Source organism: Marmota marmota, unplaced genomic scaffold (assembly GCF_001458135.2).
Source record: "Marmota marmota marmota unplaced genomic scaffold, marMar, whole genome shotgun sequence".
NCBI lineage: Eukaryota > Metazoa > Chordata > Mammalia > Rodentia > Sciuridae > Marmota > Marmota marmota.
The window spans coordinates 24,738,299-24,752,394 of record NW_026000019.1 but is presented as its reverse complement, the minus strand read 5'-3'; the positions used below and the strand labels follow the sequence as shown (position 1 = coordinate 24,752,394).

At 52.0% G+C, this 14,096-nt stretch overlaps 1 protein-coding gene and 1 long non-coding RNA gene across 4 annotated transcripts in view; one reads left to right on the top strand and one right to left on the bottom strand.

Annotated features, from left to right (window-relative positions):
• Pbx1 (PBX homeobox 1) overlaps positions 1-14,096 on the top strand; it is a 230,834-nt gene that overhangs the window by 9,996 nt on the left and 206,742 nt on the right. The window contains exon 1 of one of the 3 annotated variants that reach the window (XM_048810106.1): positions 12,160-12,273. The exons of the other annotated variants lie outside the window; for them this stretch is intronic. The gene's annotated coding sequence lies outside the window, so the exon portion shown is untranslated. Of the gene's footprint in view, positions 1-12,159; positions 12,274-14,096 lie in introns of those variants that run through there. 3 annotated transcript variants of the gene reach the window in all.
• LOC125618692 lies at positions 1,389-4,439 on the bottom strand. The gene is made up of 3 exons (XR_007350091.1): positions 3,663-4,439; positions 2,502-2,983; positions 1,389-2,414 (listed from the first exon to the last, which is right to left on the bottom strand). It is a non-coding gene; the product is annotated as an uncharacterized LOC125618692 (long non-coding RNA).

The following is a 14,096-nucleotide window of genomic DNA, read 5'->3' as shown; positions in this document are numbered from 1 at the left end:
CCCCCCCCCCCCCCACCAGTCAGTGCCTGTTCTCCTTTGCTGAGCTCCTGAGGAGGGTGTGTCTGCACTGTCTCTGTGGATTTTGCCTATTCTGGATATTTCCCATTGGACAACCATACCACATGTGGCTCTCTGACTGTTCTGCTTAGCGTCCATCCAGGGCCTATCCATGTGTGGCAGCACGTGGCTGCACTTCATGCCTTTTCCACAGCTAGATAATACGCCACTGTGCAGGCTCACTGCACTTGTGCCTCTCTTCACCAGCGGATGGGTGCACAAGCCCTTGGGAACGATGCTGTGGATGTTTGCAGACTGGTTTTGTGTGTGGACATGCTTTCTCTGGATGTAGGAATGGAGTTGCTGTGTCATATGGTTATGCTACGTTTGGGTTTTGAGGAACCCAGACCCTCTCCCAGATTGTCTGCAGTGCCTGCCACCTCCTCCCCCTCCCCCTCTTCCTAATGAGCACAGCTCGAACAGTGGGTGAGACGGGTCTTCCCAGGTCACTTTGCCAGTCTTAGTGCTCCCAGCATTCCCTTTTCCCACTTTCTCCAATCAAGGACATCTCTTTTCTTATACAGTGAAGGACTATGTTGTGTTTTGGGTCAATATTTACTCTAGGGGAAAATATTATGAACACATTTTTTGATTTGAATTATGCATGGTCAGGATTTATGTGAAGCCTCTCTCAGAAGAATTTGCATTGTAAAGAGGTGAAAAGTAAAGTCAAAGGAATGAATCTCTAAGCTGGAATGTCAGTGTCAGGTTCCTGGAGAGGAAGACACTTTGAGAAAAGAATGGAGAATTCCGAGGAGCAGTCTAGTGTGAGAGAGCGAGAGACCCTGAGTCCCACGCGTGGTGGGACTCAGCTTGCAGTGTTGTCATCTGACCTAACTGGCTCCATTGCCTCCACTAGACAGTGACATGGTTCTTGCTGGGTAGGGTGCTTGACCAGCTGAACAGGACGCTGATGCACAGAACGGGGTTCAAGATGTGCTCAACTAATGGCAGCCACGCTTGTTCTGAAGCCCTGGCTCAGATGTTTGGCCACTGCTCTCTGCCCTTGGGCCTGTCTCTTGGGTTGGATGTGTCACCAGCCCTGCTCTGGAGTTTCGTGGCTCACTGGAATGCTTGCTCACCTGCTTTTATGAGAAATGCTTGTCTGTAGAAGAGAAAAATAAGAGTTGGACAAAGCTCAGCAAAAGGTCCCCGACACTCCCTCCTCTCCAGCTGGAGTTCTGGGAGAAGTCCTTGGGACTTCAGTGAGCCCTCGTGTAACTCTGAATTTAATGATTGACATTTTCTGGTAGCCCCTATTATTAAAATAAATAAATAAATAAATAAATAAATAAACAAACAAACAAAAACAAAACTGAAAATAAACAGAATTAATCTTAATTATGCATTTAATTTGGCCAAAATATATCTAAAGTACCTTAACCTGCAGTCATCGTGAGCATTTTTAATGAGGTGCTTTGCGTTCTGTCTTGCACTAAGGCTTTGGAGTCCCCTGGGGAGTTCACACTTACAGCACACCTTCCTTTGGTTGTATTTTCACACCTTCCTTTGGTTGTATTTCAGCTGCTCAGCAGCCATGTGTGCTGGTTGCTGCCATTCTGGACGGCACAGCCACAGGAGGGTTGTTGGGTCATAGAGCTTGCTTTCTTCCTTTTTTGGCTTGGTTTTGCATTCCGAGGGAGACACATGTTGCTCCCTGCTCAAGCCTGATCTGGCAAATCTGTAGCAGGTGTGGTTGGTTCCTGGTGGACAGCACCAGAGTACCAAGCACCCAGGCACCTCTTCCTGGCAGGGGCCTCCCCCACACACTCCAAGGTCACAGGGTGCTGGGACCCAGTGGTCTGGGGCATGTCTTCTCTTTTCATTCTTTCTTGACATCAAACCTCATTTTATGCTTTGTTTCTATATCCTTAATGAAATCTAGAATGCACCCTAAAATAGGCTGCGTGAGCCAAACAGCCACTGTGGGTTTTTTAGCCAAAACACAGAGAGTAAAGTATAGAAGAGTCCATGGTGTGACAAAAGTTTGCAGGTCCCACACCAGGCATCCCCAGGCCCAGCGCCAACGAGTCCCTGCTGGCATGTTATTCTGAGAACTCCATTTAACCTCTTGGTTTCAGGTTTTCTTGTCCACAGAATGGGTGACTCCGGAGAGCCACTAATCTGATCCCCTTTCCTTGGGTCATGAGCCCCAACATGATCCTTGCTGAGACTGGGTTCATAGGAGGGAAGGCAGGGTGAGCGTGTATAAGAGGAAAGTCCTTTTTGTGTTATGGCAGTTCTGAGCCTAGGAATCCTGGTATCTTTTTGTGGACAGTCATGTAAAACTGGTTGTGGTGATGGTAAAGCTTCCATCAATCAAGTCCATCAGAGAATGCAAACAGGGAGGGAGAATCCTAGTGGAATTTGAGAAATGCTCATTATTGACACACTCAGCATCACAACTGCAAGGCCAGTTTGAGGCCAGTCCCAGTCTAACCCACCTTGTTGATGGTGTCTGAATGCAAGTAGTGCCTCCACACACTCCTCTGAAGCTGTTGGAAATTGCTTTCCACTGCCTTTTAGGATGCACAGGGGTTTGTGGCTGCAGGAAGTGCAGAAGCCTCTTTGAGTTCACGTGGTGGAGGGCAGGACAGAGGAAGATTGGCTTGGTTTTCACCTTGGAATCATGGCGTTACTGGGCCACCATTTGCCTCAGCTGAAACACTGAAATAATTTGTTTCCCACCTACATGTCAGCGAGGCTTCAAGTGAGGATATTTAGAAAGTGTTTGCATCTCTAAGAAAGGGTGGCCAGGGAGTGAGAGGAAAAACTTACCTATTTGTCTTGCTTTGAGATGATTGAATCTGCCAGTAGGTCAAAGGAATACATTTACCCAGTGGCCTGTGCGGGCTGGGTGGAGGGAGAGCAGCCAGTCCTTCCTTCCGAGGGCTTTAGGTGATTTGAGACCTCAAGGGTTGTCGCCCTAAGGGAATCCTTATAATCACCATTGTTAATAGAATTAAAACTTTGCATTTACCCCTTGTCCCTGACAAAGAAAGCCTCTCTGAGGCTGGATGAGCGCAGCCTGCGCGGTTCTGAAAGGCCTGCTGGGTGTGGGCTGCAGACCCTAATCCCCCTGCACATTTGCATGCTGAGGCTGGGGGCGCGCACCCTGCGTACATTAACCAACATTTTAAAACAAAGGACGGGCCGCTGGCGCGCAGCTTCCTTTGTGCGCCTCCCTACCAGGGCGCTGTAATCCCTCACCCCTTTCCAGGGGACCGCCTGGCGGGGCGCGGCGGGGAGAGCTGCGGCCCGGAGCAGGCCGCGCCGTGGCCACGTCGTGTAGGAATGCTTTAAGCCGCTTGGTCCTGAGGCCAGCTGGGGAGGACGCGGGGAAACCCAGGAAAGAAAAACCCGACCGCGCGCCACAAACCCCCGAGCGCGGGCGCGCGTTCGCTCGGCCCCGGGAGGAGACGGCGCCGAGGTCCCGGGCGTCTGCGGGCCGGATCGCGAACCGAACTTCTGAGCCGGCCCCGCAGGCGGGCGGGGCGAGCGGCGNAGCGGGGCCTGCGACGCGCCCCGAAGGGGTCCTGCCCTGGGCCCGGAGCCCCGTTTCCCGCCGGCAGAGTGCAGACGGCCCTGGCCCTGGTATTACATACGGAGGTGACATTCAGAAGCTGCGTGTGAGCACGTGGGCGAGTGTGTGCTCACATGCACGCACGTTAATTTGCAGCTTCTTTCCTGGTCGGCCTCTGTCTGTCGGCCCCTTTCGGTACACACTCCAGCTGCCCGCCCGTTACGGTATTGAAGTGGGTTAACACAATCCCAAGTTGCCGCGGAAACCCTCCCTCTTTCGCTCCGTGGGCTCTTGCAGGGAGCGCAGTCATCCTGCCCCGGGGAGATCTTTAACCCAAGAACCTTGATGGACTTTAAACAGCCTTGACGTTTGTTTTTGTTAAGCTTGGTCTGATTTCTTGAACACTCCAAGGTTTGGGCCTTCCAACATAACATACCTAGTCTCTTTATTTGGTGGCTTGTCTTGTTTTAGAGGAACGCATAAAGGGGGCCTCAAGTGGCCTGATTTTCTCCAGTCTAAAGAAAATAGAGAACCGATGTTGGTCGTTGGCCCTGCTGTCGCTCCCCTCCCCCTCCGCCTTCTGGAGCCCACAGGAAGGGGCTGCATGTGCTGCCGCCTAAGCCATATTACTTTATTTTCTTCTTAGAAACTTATGCTAGGAAAGGCGCTCTGGATGTGGGATTGCTTTCTTCCATGGATTCTGTGCCTTCCCAGTGTTGTGCCATTGTAGCTCCCAAGGACACACCAGGCCTTCCAGGAGACCCTCCCCAAACTTTCCCTAGATAAATGTGGAAGCCATAGGCAGGAAGGTGGCCCTTCCTCCATACTTGAAAACCCTATGAACTGGTTCCCTCTATAAACTCAAGCAGAGGGTCTCCTCATGGGTGTTTCTCATCCCAGGATCTCTGGGGAGAGGATGGCGGGTATTAGGGAAGGAGTTTGTGCCTCTCCTGCGGCGTCTGGTTCTCATAGACACTGTAAGTGTAAGGGCAACAGTGGTAGCAGAGGCACTGGTGACAGTAGGGACAGGAAGCCACTCTTTACCTGCCCCTCCTGGGTCCCAGGCTGGCACATCCCGGTGACTTCCCTGGGCTGAGGGGAGAACATCTCAGGTGGCTTCTTTCTGGCCAACGCATGGAAATTGATGGGCTTGTCCACATCCAGCTGAAAGAATCTTCTCACCTGTTGACCCTTCTGGAATGCTGTCCTTCTTAGTAGAGGACATGGAAGCTTGATTGTTTTTTAAGTAGATTTCATCAGATATTTGTGAACTTCACTTGTTCTGGAGATGGTAGGGAAAACTCTTCTCCTCCTTAGTGGAGAGCCAAAGATGAATGCCAGGCCTGGCTGGGCCCGGCAGGAGAGGCCGGCCTGCATTCTAAGATGGGGAGATGAGATGCACAGGTGAGACCTGGGTTCCACCCTCAGGACCACCCCAAAAAACAAAACAAAACAAAAACAAAAACTCTGACCTCACAGGTTGATTTTTCACTCCAGAAAATTTTTCACTTTGTTTTGAGTTTGGGGAGGGCATGAAGGATCAGTATTCTGTTTTGCTCTATCCATTGTTAAATCTGGAGCACATGTTTATGAAACTTCTGTGTCTGAAGCGTTATGAAGACAGCAGGGCCCTTGCTCCAGGAGCTTCTGGCCCAATGAGGGGCCTGAGTCGCACTTACAGTCATCCCAACACGCCAGCTGACGTCGCTCAGAGCGCTGTGCCAGGAGTGTGGCTGCAAAGGTCACTCTGAACCAGGACAGTCCTCAGTTGGGTGTGCATGCAGAGGCGTCCTTCCTTGAATGCAAGGACTCCAGGTCGACCCTGGCAGCTGGGGAAAGTGCTGTCCCTTTGGCCTTCCTGCCTTTCCCTAAACACCGTGGCCCACACTTCCCTCTGCCTTTCCCCCCTCATTCCCTTTGTCTCCCCCCTCCCCAGTGCTATTTGCCAAACTTGTGACCTGAGACCACTTGGCATTTCCGGGGACGGCTGGAATTTACCAGGCGCTGGGTAGGCATTCTGTGACATTTGCTCACCTGGGCAGCTTAAGCTACATGGTCTGTGTCTGCCCGAGAGGTCGGAATTTACCTCTGTGCTCCAGGGTTCTTGCTAGCAGGGAGGCAAACACTGGTCTTCCTAGCAGCTGGAATTAACTCTTATCATGGCGCACATATATAGTTATATATCCGTTCCTACACATGTTTATTATGTATTCAGTAAATGCATGTAGACAATTTGTGCATTATCTGTCATTCTCTAGTCATTATTTTAACAAATTAAATTTTCATGGTTAGCTTCATCTTTCACATCCATACCCTCTCTTCCACAGCTACCTCGTTTCTTCTTCCTCTCCCCCGGCTGGTGGAAGACACTGGGTTAGCTGAATGCTCTTTAAGGCCTGGTGCCTTGAGACCGCCTGTCTCCTTGAGGTCTATGATACTCTGGGTGACGGCTTTCCGGCTTTCTCACGGAGGCTGTCCAGCCCCTCTGCTGCTAAGGAAACACCTGCCTGTCTCTTTGGATCAAACTGGTCTGGGAGGCTGTTCAGTCCAGTTGATGGGGACAGGCCAGCCCTGGAGGCATCTCTGGCTCTCAGAACACACACTCACTTCTTTCTGTCCTGGCTGTCAGCGAGCGAAGGAAACAGGCAGTGTAGACAGTGAGTGTTGCTTTGTCCTTGCTCCTCCAAGTGACTGCAAGGGGAGAGTACTCTTGATTGTCGGAGGAGGCTGAGCAGAGACTGTCAGCAGAAGTGAAGTCTGTACTTCACTGAAGCTGGGAACTCTCCTGTCCACAGTTGGTGCACACAAAAGGTGCTTACTGCATGCAGAGGTACTGCTGCTACTCTAGCTTTTAAGATGAGGAAATTGAGATGCACAGAGCTAATGAAATGCCCAAGTCACACAGCAATGGAGAGGCTGAGGTGGGACTGGTTTTACTCAGTAAGTTTTACCACATAGATTTTTCTACCAAAATATTCATTCCCACTGGGTGACAGCACTTCAAACTGATTTGTCCAAGAAAACCTGGTGGAATCCTCCTCTGCTGTCCAGGTAACAAATTTGGCTGCTCATGTCTGGCCCCATTTCTCACAAGAAACTTACCATCCTGTGGCTGTTCTTGGCAGCAGACAGGCAGAAGAGGAAGGTCCCAACCCTGCCTTGGTCCTGTGTCCTGGGTTTCACTGACCTGAGCTTATTTCTCTTCAGAGTTCACCTGCTTTCTTCTGGGGAGGAGCCTGACCTGTTTCCAAAGTGGTCTAGAGCTGGGCTCCCCACACATACGTCACCCTTTCTGGTTCCTTCTCAGAAGCCAGGTGCTTTGACAAAAAGCGAAAGCAGGGCAGAGCCTGGTCCTCGCACACCCTCCCTGTCCTGCCCTCCTTCGGCCACTCCCCACAGGCCAGGCAGTCAGGGCCCTTGGGTACCTCCAGCCTGTGCAGGTGGCGTCTGGTTTCTCCAGATGCACAATTGCATGGGGCAGCTGTCCTTTGATAAGTGAGTGTTCTCAGCTTGGACCCTCAAGAGTGGTGTCACCCTGAGATGCCAGTCGCGGCCCGGTGATGTGGGGACCTGTGAGGCCTCACTTGCAGGGCCTCTTGCTTCTCGGCACCAGGCGATGCGGGGAAAGAGAAGACCGTTCAAGGTGTGCCTGTCCATCTTCCCTGCCCAGGAAGCAGTGCCCCCGGAAGGCCGCAGGGGAGGGAATCTCACAAGAGGGACAGACGGGGCATGGGCCTTCGGGTCACCACCCTGGAGGAGCACCTCTTTCTGGTTTCCCCTGTATTTATGATACCTGCTCCCTGCCATTTTCCTTGTGGTCACATGAATTTCCCACTGCTTGGATGACTACATACTTAGGGATAAAAATTTCCTTCTACTCATAAGCAGAACTGGCTATGTATCTTTTTTATTTTTTAATTTTTAGTGGTAGATGGACCTTTATTTTATTTATTTATATGGGATGCTGAGAATCGAACCCAGTGCCTCACACATGCCAGGCAAGCTCTACCACGGAGCCCCAGCCCCAGCCCTGGTTATGTATCTAATCTATTTATTTATTGCTCATCTGATTTCAGAGAGGAATTCAGCAGCTCACACAATGTCCAGGTAATGAAGGGGATGCCCTAACAGACGAGGGTGTTCAGACCAACAATAAAGTGCACACTAGGGACCTTCGTTCCTGTGGGTGGAGGGAGGCCCTTCCTCCTATAGCCTCCCAGCTCCCTGCTCCAAGGAAGAGCTGCCTGACTCAGTGTCACACAGCAAGGTCCTAGAGAAGATGGCTGCAGTTTTCATTCTCTTTCCTAGTAGCAAAAGCAAAAGAAGAAACAGGACCAGTTTTAAATTTCAAAGCATTTGGGATTGCAAATGTATCAGTTGTTTAAGGGAAAGCAGATTTTTACCCCTTGGTATGAAGCCACATGCAAATTTTCCCGCCATAATTTCTAATGAGAAAATGTTAAATGATATAGTGGACATTGTCCCCAAGAATATGGGACACACATCAGTGTATTTTGCCGTAACTCTTTTTACGAAATCTCTGGCACTCATCACACTTCACTGTAATCATTGTCTAATGATCCAGTTCCTTCATAAGACTATGAATTTCTTGAAAATAGTGATCAGGATTTGTGTGCCTGGCACACAGCAGTTGTTCAATTAATAGTTTTGAATGAAACACTTTCTTATGTTTAGCCAAAAGGGGGCGTGTATTAATGGTTATTGAGCATTCACTACTCTTGGCTCAGACTTCCAGAGGAACTTGGGGTCAGCTGGGAGTAAGCTCACAGTGCCAGGCACACTGGACTCTGGCTTGATAAGGGCTCCCTAGTGGAAACTCAACTTGTCTTCTGTGAGACAGTGTGCGAGGTATACTCTCGGTGCGCGGTGGCTCTCAGGACACTCTCAGTGCAGTTAGCTTCTCCTTCTGGAGTCTAGGGATTGGTGCCTGTTATGGTGTGGATGTGAGGTATCCCTCCAAAGCTCACATGTGGGGCAATGCAAGAGGTTCAAAGGAGAAATGACAGGTTTACGTGAGCCTTAACCCACTCAGTGCATTATCACCTGCTGGGATTACTTGGTACCTGGAGGCAGGTGGGGTGTGGTGGAGGAGGCAGGCCCTGGGGGCGTGGCTTTGGGGTGCACATTTCTATCTGGAGAGTGAATTCTCTCTGTGCTTCCTGATCATGTGGGAGCTGCTTCCCTCTGCCACACTCTTCTGACAAGATGTCCTGCTTCATTCACCTCGAGCCCAAGGAATGGAGTCTACTGTCTGGATTGAGACCTCTGAAACTGAGGCCCCTCATAAACTTTTCCTCCTCTACAGTTGTTCCGGTGGGGTGCCTTCATCACAGTGGTGAAAGGCTATCTAAGACAGCACCTTCAGCCAGGAGGGCAGGGGAGCCCTGAGGGTGGAGACAGCCCTGGTCCTGTGGACTTGCCGCCCTTCCACACCCTCTGTCTTAGGAGCTGATTAACCCTCCCTTCTCTAGTCCCCAAGTCCTTGGAGAGAGAGGTGGTCCCTCCTCCAGTCCAGACCTGGCCTGGCAGCCTGGGCTGGGAGAGGCTGTGGTTTCTGTCAGGTAGCCAGGGCTGTGGGCACCACTGCGATCCTGGAGCTGAGCTACAGGGAAACCTGATCCCAAGACCTGAGGGGCAGTCCCTGGGACATGCATGACCTCGCCCGGCTCCATCCCAGTGGTGAGCTCGCCCACCAGTTTTCCCTTCTCCTCTGTCTTCCCTTCACTCCCTCATGTCACTCAGTGTAGATGGTGAGCCAAAGGCAGGGAGCACCTGTCCTTCCATTGCTCACCTTTGCAGGGGAAAGATGGAGCTTCAGGGTGCTCTGATGGGCCCTTGGAGGTGACCTCAGGTAGCAGAGTGCCTCACCCACAGTGAGCACCCTGCAAGGTGGGCCCAGCCTCCTCCGCACTAGGAGCCTGCCTGGAGGTGGTGAGCTCCTGACCCTTCAGTACCCATGTGGTGCTTTACAGACACGTAGCTCCCGGTGGCCGCCATGTGCAAGTGCGAAAAATTTACCTTTATCTACTCCGGCTTACTTATGAGCATGTTAAGAAATGATTTCCAAAATTAGTACTCCCTGTTTTAGGGATGCTAGCTTGTGGAGTATACCTGTGTTCTTGGGTGATGTGTCAAAGTGAGGAGAAAGGATGGAAACACCTCTCGGTCTCTTGGGCCGCTCCTGGTGCAGGCTCAGAGAGAGGGTCTCTGGTGGGGGTCAACCAGCTGTGAAGCTCTTGACTGGCTCCTCTGTGTTCTGCATTGTGATCCAGGATGAGGCAGGGTGAGGGGGCTTTGGGGAGGAGACAGTAGAGGCTGGAGGAGGCGGGGGCGGGGTATGGAGAGAGGACAGAGATTCCAGGCCTCCAGGGACAGTGGAGGTGGGGGGTGCAGCTGCCTCTCTGGCATCGAGGGACCCTGGCTCAGCCAGCACCTTCCTTGATCCCACCACAGATTGTCCTGCTTCCTCTTCTGTGAGGCCTTTGGGGTCTCCCTCTTCCAGGAGCTAAAATAGCTTTCTGTCTGATTACGCTGCGTCTAGGCTGTGGGCCTCACGTCAGGTCCACCGAAATGTCAGAAAGGACTCTTCCTTCCAATACCACCACCACCCACTACACACACGGCCCAGAGGCTCCCAGTGGGGACTCAGGGTACTGGCTTCTCAGGAGGCTGAGGGGGTAGAGCTTCAAGGGAGCATTAGCTGGTGGCTCTAGCAGAGGCTGCCCCTCCCCTGAGCCCCTGGGGAGGAGAAGGAAGGGTTGTCACCCCGCCATCCAGTGGCAATTTCTGGCTGGAGTCTGCGATCTCTCACACTTGGCTGTGGCCCTCAGGGTCATTCCCTGGGAGCCCTTGCCCAGTCACAGCACCGTCTGATACCGCTAAGCAGGGAGTGCTAGGTAGCTCCGTTGGCCTTAGTGGCTTTGCTGTTCAGCTTTCTCCTGGGGATGGTCCGAGGGAAGGGATCGCACCACAGGCCTGAGGAAGGCGGTCAGGCATGGGGCCCACATGTCTTGATGGGTTCCTCTGGCTTGGTTTGGAGGCCACTAGAAGTGACTCCTTTTTTGGGCCCCTTTCACATTCCTCCTCTGGGCTCCTCTGCATGCCCAGGGCTTTTACGCTGAGCTGGGCCTCCTGATAGCTGGTGTATGTAGCCCTGGATTTAGCCGGAGGAGCCTTTGTAACAATGTATATCTAGCTAGGAAGCTTTTATAGCAGTGTATATTATACCTAGCTGGGAAGCGTTTGCAACAATGTATAACTAGCCAAAGAAGCTTTTGTAACCATATATATCTGGCCACATATCTAGCCAGAGAAGTCTTTGTAACAATATGTATCTACCTAGGAAACTTGATTGTTTGGTTTGTAGACTTTTTTCTTCCCACTCCCCCTTATGAAGCAACATATTTTGCAATATATAATTTCACCTCTTTGTTAAAACATCCCTTAAATAAGTACTGCTTATAGGTATTCATTCATTTATTCACATGTCCAACAAATGGCTTTTTCCAGGGGTACTAAGGAAGAGAGAGAGAGGCAACCTGGGAGGCTGCCAGCCCAACTCGGAGGTGCATGGGAAAGACGTGCTCTACTCCCAGCCTTGGAATTCAGAGCGTTTTTTTAGTACATTTGAAAGAACCATAAATATAGATGATGACTCTTATAGTCCTGCTGGCAAATCTGGATGTCAGACCAAATAGGAAAATGTACCCAACAGCCACCTCTAAGCATATGACCTCTTGTTTCTAGGGGCTTATATTGGTGGAGTTATTCATCTGATGTGTTCAGGGAAGTCAGAGTGAAAAGAATAGACATGTGCTGTCTGTAGAGCGCACACATAGGTGTTTCATTGATGTCCTCAAGGAGGCTGCTCAGAGGGGAATGTTGACATTTCCCTGCTGCAAAAGCAAGCATGGAACACAGAGCTTGGCTCATGATGGTGCTCAATTAATGCACATGTCCCCTATTCATCTCCAAGGCAGAATGGAAGCATCCAAGCCCTCTTTGAGCACCATGATGACACAGGTCTATCTTGGAGCTGAGCAGTGGCCAGGGTGCTGGCTCAGGACGGCACCTCTCATGTCCAGTGGTGCTGACTGTACTATTTCTCCAGGGGCATTATGGATCTGCAGAGTGTGTGAGCCTTGCTGGTAGACTGTGAAGCTCTATGCCACTCCAAGATTTCCTTCCTGCACTGTGCTGTCACAGCTGCTTATAAAACCGAAGCAAGAGCAAGAAGCTACAGATTGGCAGGCACGTGGAAGGCTGATTTAGAACATGGCATGGATTTAGAAATCTTGTTGAACACAGAATCAGTGGGGCATGCAGTGGGTAGGGAGCAAGAGATCCCACAAGAGTTGCAGGGAGGTGTGATTGAGAGTGAGCAGATGACAAGACCATTATCCACAGAGGGAGCTTAGAAACAGAGACTACCATCCACAGGGAGCAGCAGCCAAAGTCCACCAGGACTTCGTACAGAGAAGGAAACTTGAATGTCAGCTCCCTGCCCAGTTTCACAGGGCTGAGTGGTGAATGGAGAGGGTGACGGGGTGCATGAGGAGATCGGAGTACGCGTGCTTGGGGTGCAGGACTGCAGCCTGTGCTGGTGTGTGTCCCCATTTCCCATCCTCTGCTTCCCCCCGGGGCTGTGGGCGGCCACTGCTGTGGGTCCTCAGGTAAGGTGCTGTACTGTCTTGGCTTTTGTTCCTCCAGCATGGGGGCTTGGTGTGAGTGGGCGCCTGAGCTTCAGGGAAGGGTGTCGGGAGATAGGGACCTGGAGACCCTGACACGGGAGGCTGGGCTCACCTTTACATGCAGGGGCTGGGAGGTTGGTGCTCCTGGGCTCTTACTGGTGGCTCCTAACACTCCTTTTGTGGGGCGGAGAGCCCTTTTGGTAATGCGAGTCCTTCCTCGCCCAGCATTTTATCTGCGTTTTCTGTTGTTAGCTGTTGATCTTTGTATGTTGGATTTCTTAGAGCAGAGACATCATGCATACATGTTCAAAGTGTTGAGTTGTTCTCTAGTCAGAGGATACAGAATGAGAGGCTTTAAACACATAGGTTTGCTTCCAAATCCCAGCTCCAACCTCTCTTCTTCACATAGCTTTTCACGAGGAGGGAGCTGAGCCACAGAGCTCTCATCTGCAGTAGCCCTGGGCACATACTGCCCCAGGGGCCAAGCACACACTGCACCAGGGGATGTTCCCGGGGAGTAGAGCAGCAGGTGCCAGATGTCTCAAGCACAGCCCCACTTCCCTCCACCCAGTCCCCTGAGCCCACTTCCTATGCAGGAGCAGGGGGAAGAGCCCCGGGGTTCAGGGATGCTGGTCCCCTCTCTTCCCTGCTGGGATGAGCACCTCATGTTTTGGAATTGAAATATCGAGTCTGAGGCAAAGACCAAAGGACAGAGGCCCGCCCCAAAGGGCATTCTTGCATGCAGACACAAAGTGACTGAATGAAGCCATCATGCCCATCACTGGGAGCCAGAAATCCTCAGTCCAGATGTGGTCAGCGGTTCACAGAATGGAAGCCTGGCCGGCCAGTGAGAGGCAGTGTGATCGAAGGATCACCAGTAAGTGGGGGCGAAGGAGGCCTGGCTGGAGTCTGTGAGCACACAGGAGGACTGGCCTCTGCAGGGTCTCAGCCGTGTCGATGGTGCTTTCTAAAAGCTCCGGATTAGGGTTCTAGGCAAGGGCCACACAGGAGATGCTGCCCACTGGCACATCACGTGCACACGCCCTGCACACCCCGCACTGAGCATCGTTGGCTTTGAAGCGTGTGGTAAAGTGCACTAACATTTTACACACACACACGCACACACACGATCCGATCCTGGACTTTCAGAAAGCTGTTTGACCCGTCTCTTCTAACCCCTCATTCTTTTCTTTCCCAGAGCTCTCTACCAGCCCACTTTAGCTTTATTAGGAATTCCTTTGCTTTAGAAATAAATAAGAGGTGGTGGGGAGAGAGACAGACAGACAGAGACAGACAGGCTGGGGGGGGAGAAGCAGAACAGCGCTCCCTCGGCTGGCAGCCCGCGCCTGGGTCGCGGCTTGCAGGGAGCACTGCTGGCCTTCTGCTTCCCTGGCTCAGTCCTTACCCCCACCTCAGACCACCCTTCCTTGTCCTCAGGGCCCCAGGAGGCTGTTTCCACCTCCAACCCCTTTTCCTTTCTGTTGTCCAAGGAGGATCTCTTTGGAGGCTGGAGCCGCCAGAGTGGCGGGGTTTCTCCTGCTGGCCTCTCCTCTCCTCCCCCAGCCCCCTCCCCGTGAAGGGTTCATCCAAAGTTCGAATCCAGACTCTGAACAAAGTGGCGCAGACCTTTTCCTGACTCCTCACCCTTTGTCCTCATCACTCAGTGACAGACAGGAATCAAATGCGGACCCAGCCGCCAAGGGGCAGTGGGGGAGGGAGGGGAGGGGAGAGAAGTTCCCATTAACTAGCTGGGCCTTGAACCACCCTAGGAGGGGAGGAGGGGAGGAGAAGAGGAGGGGGGAGGG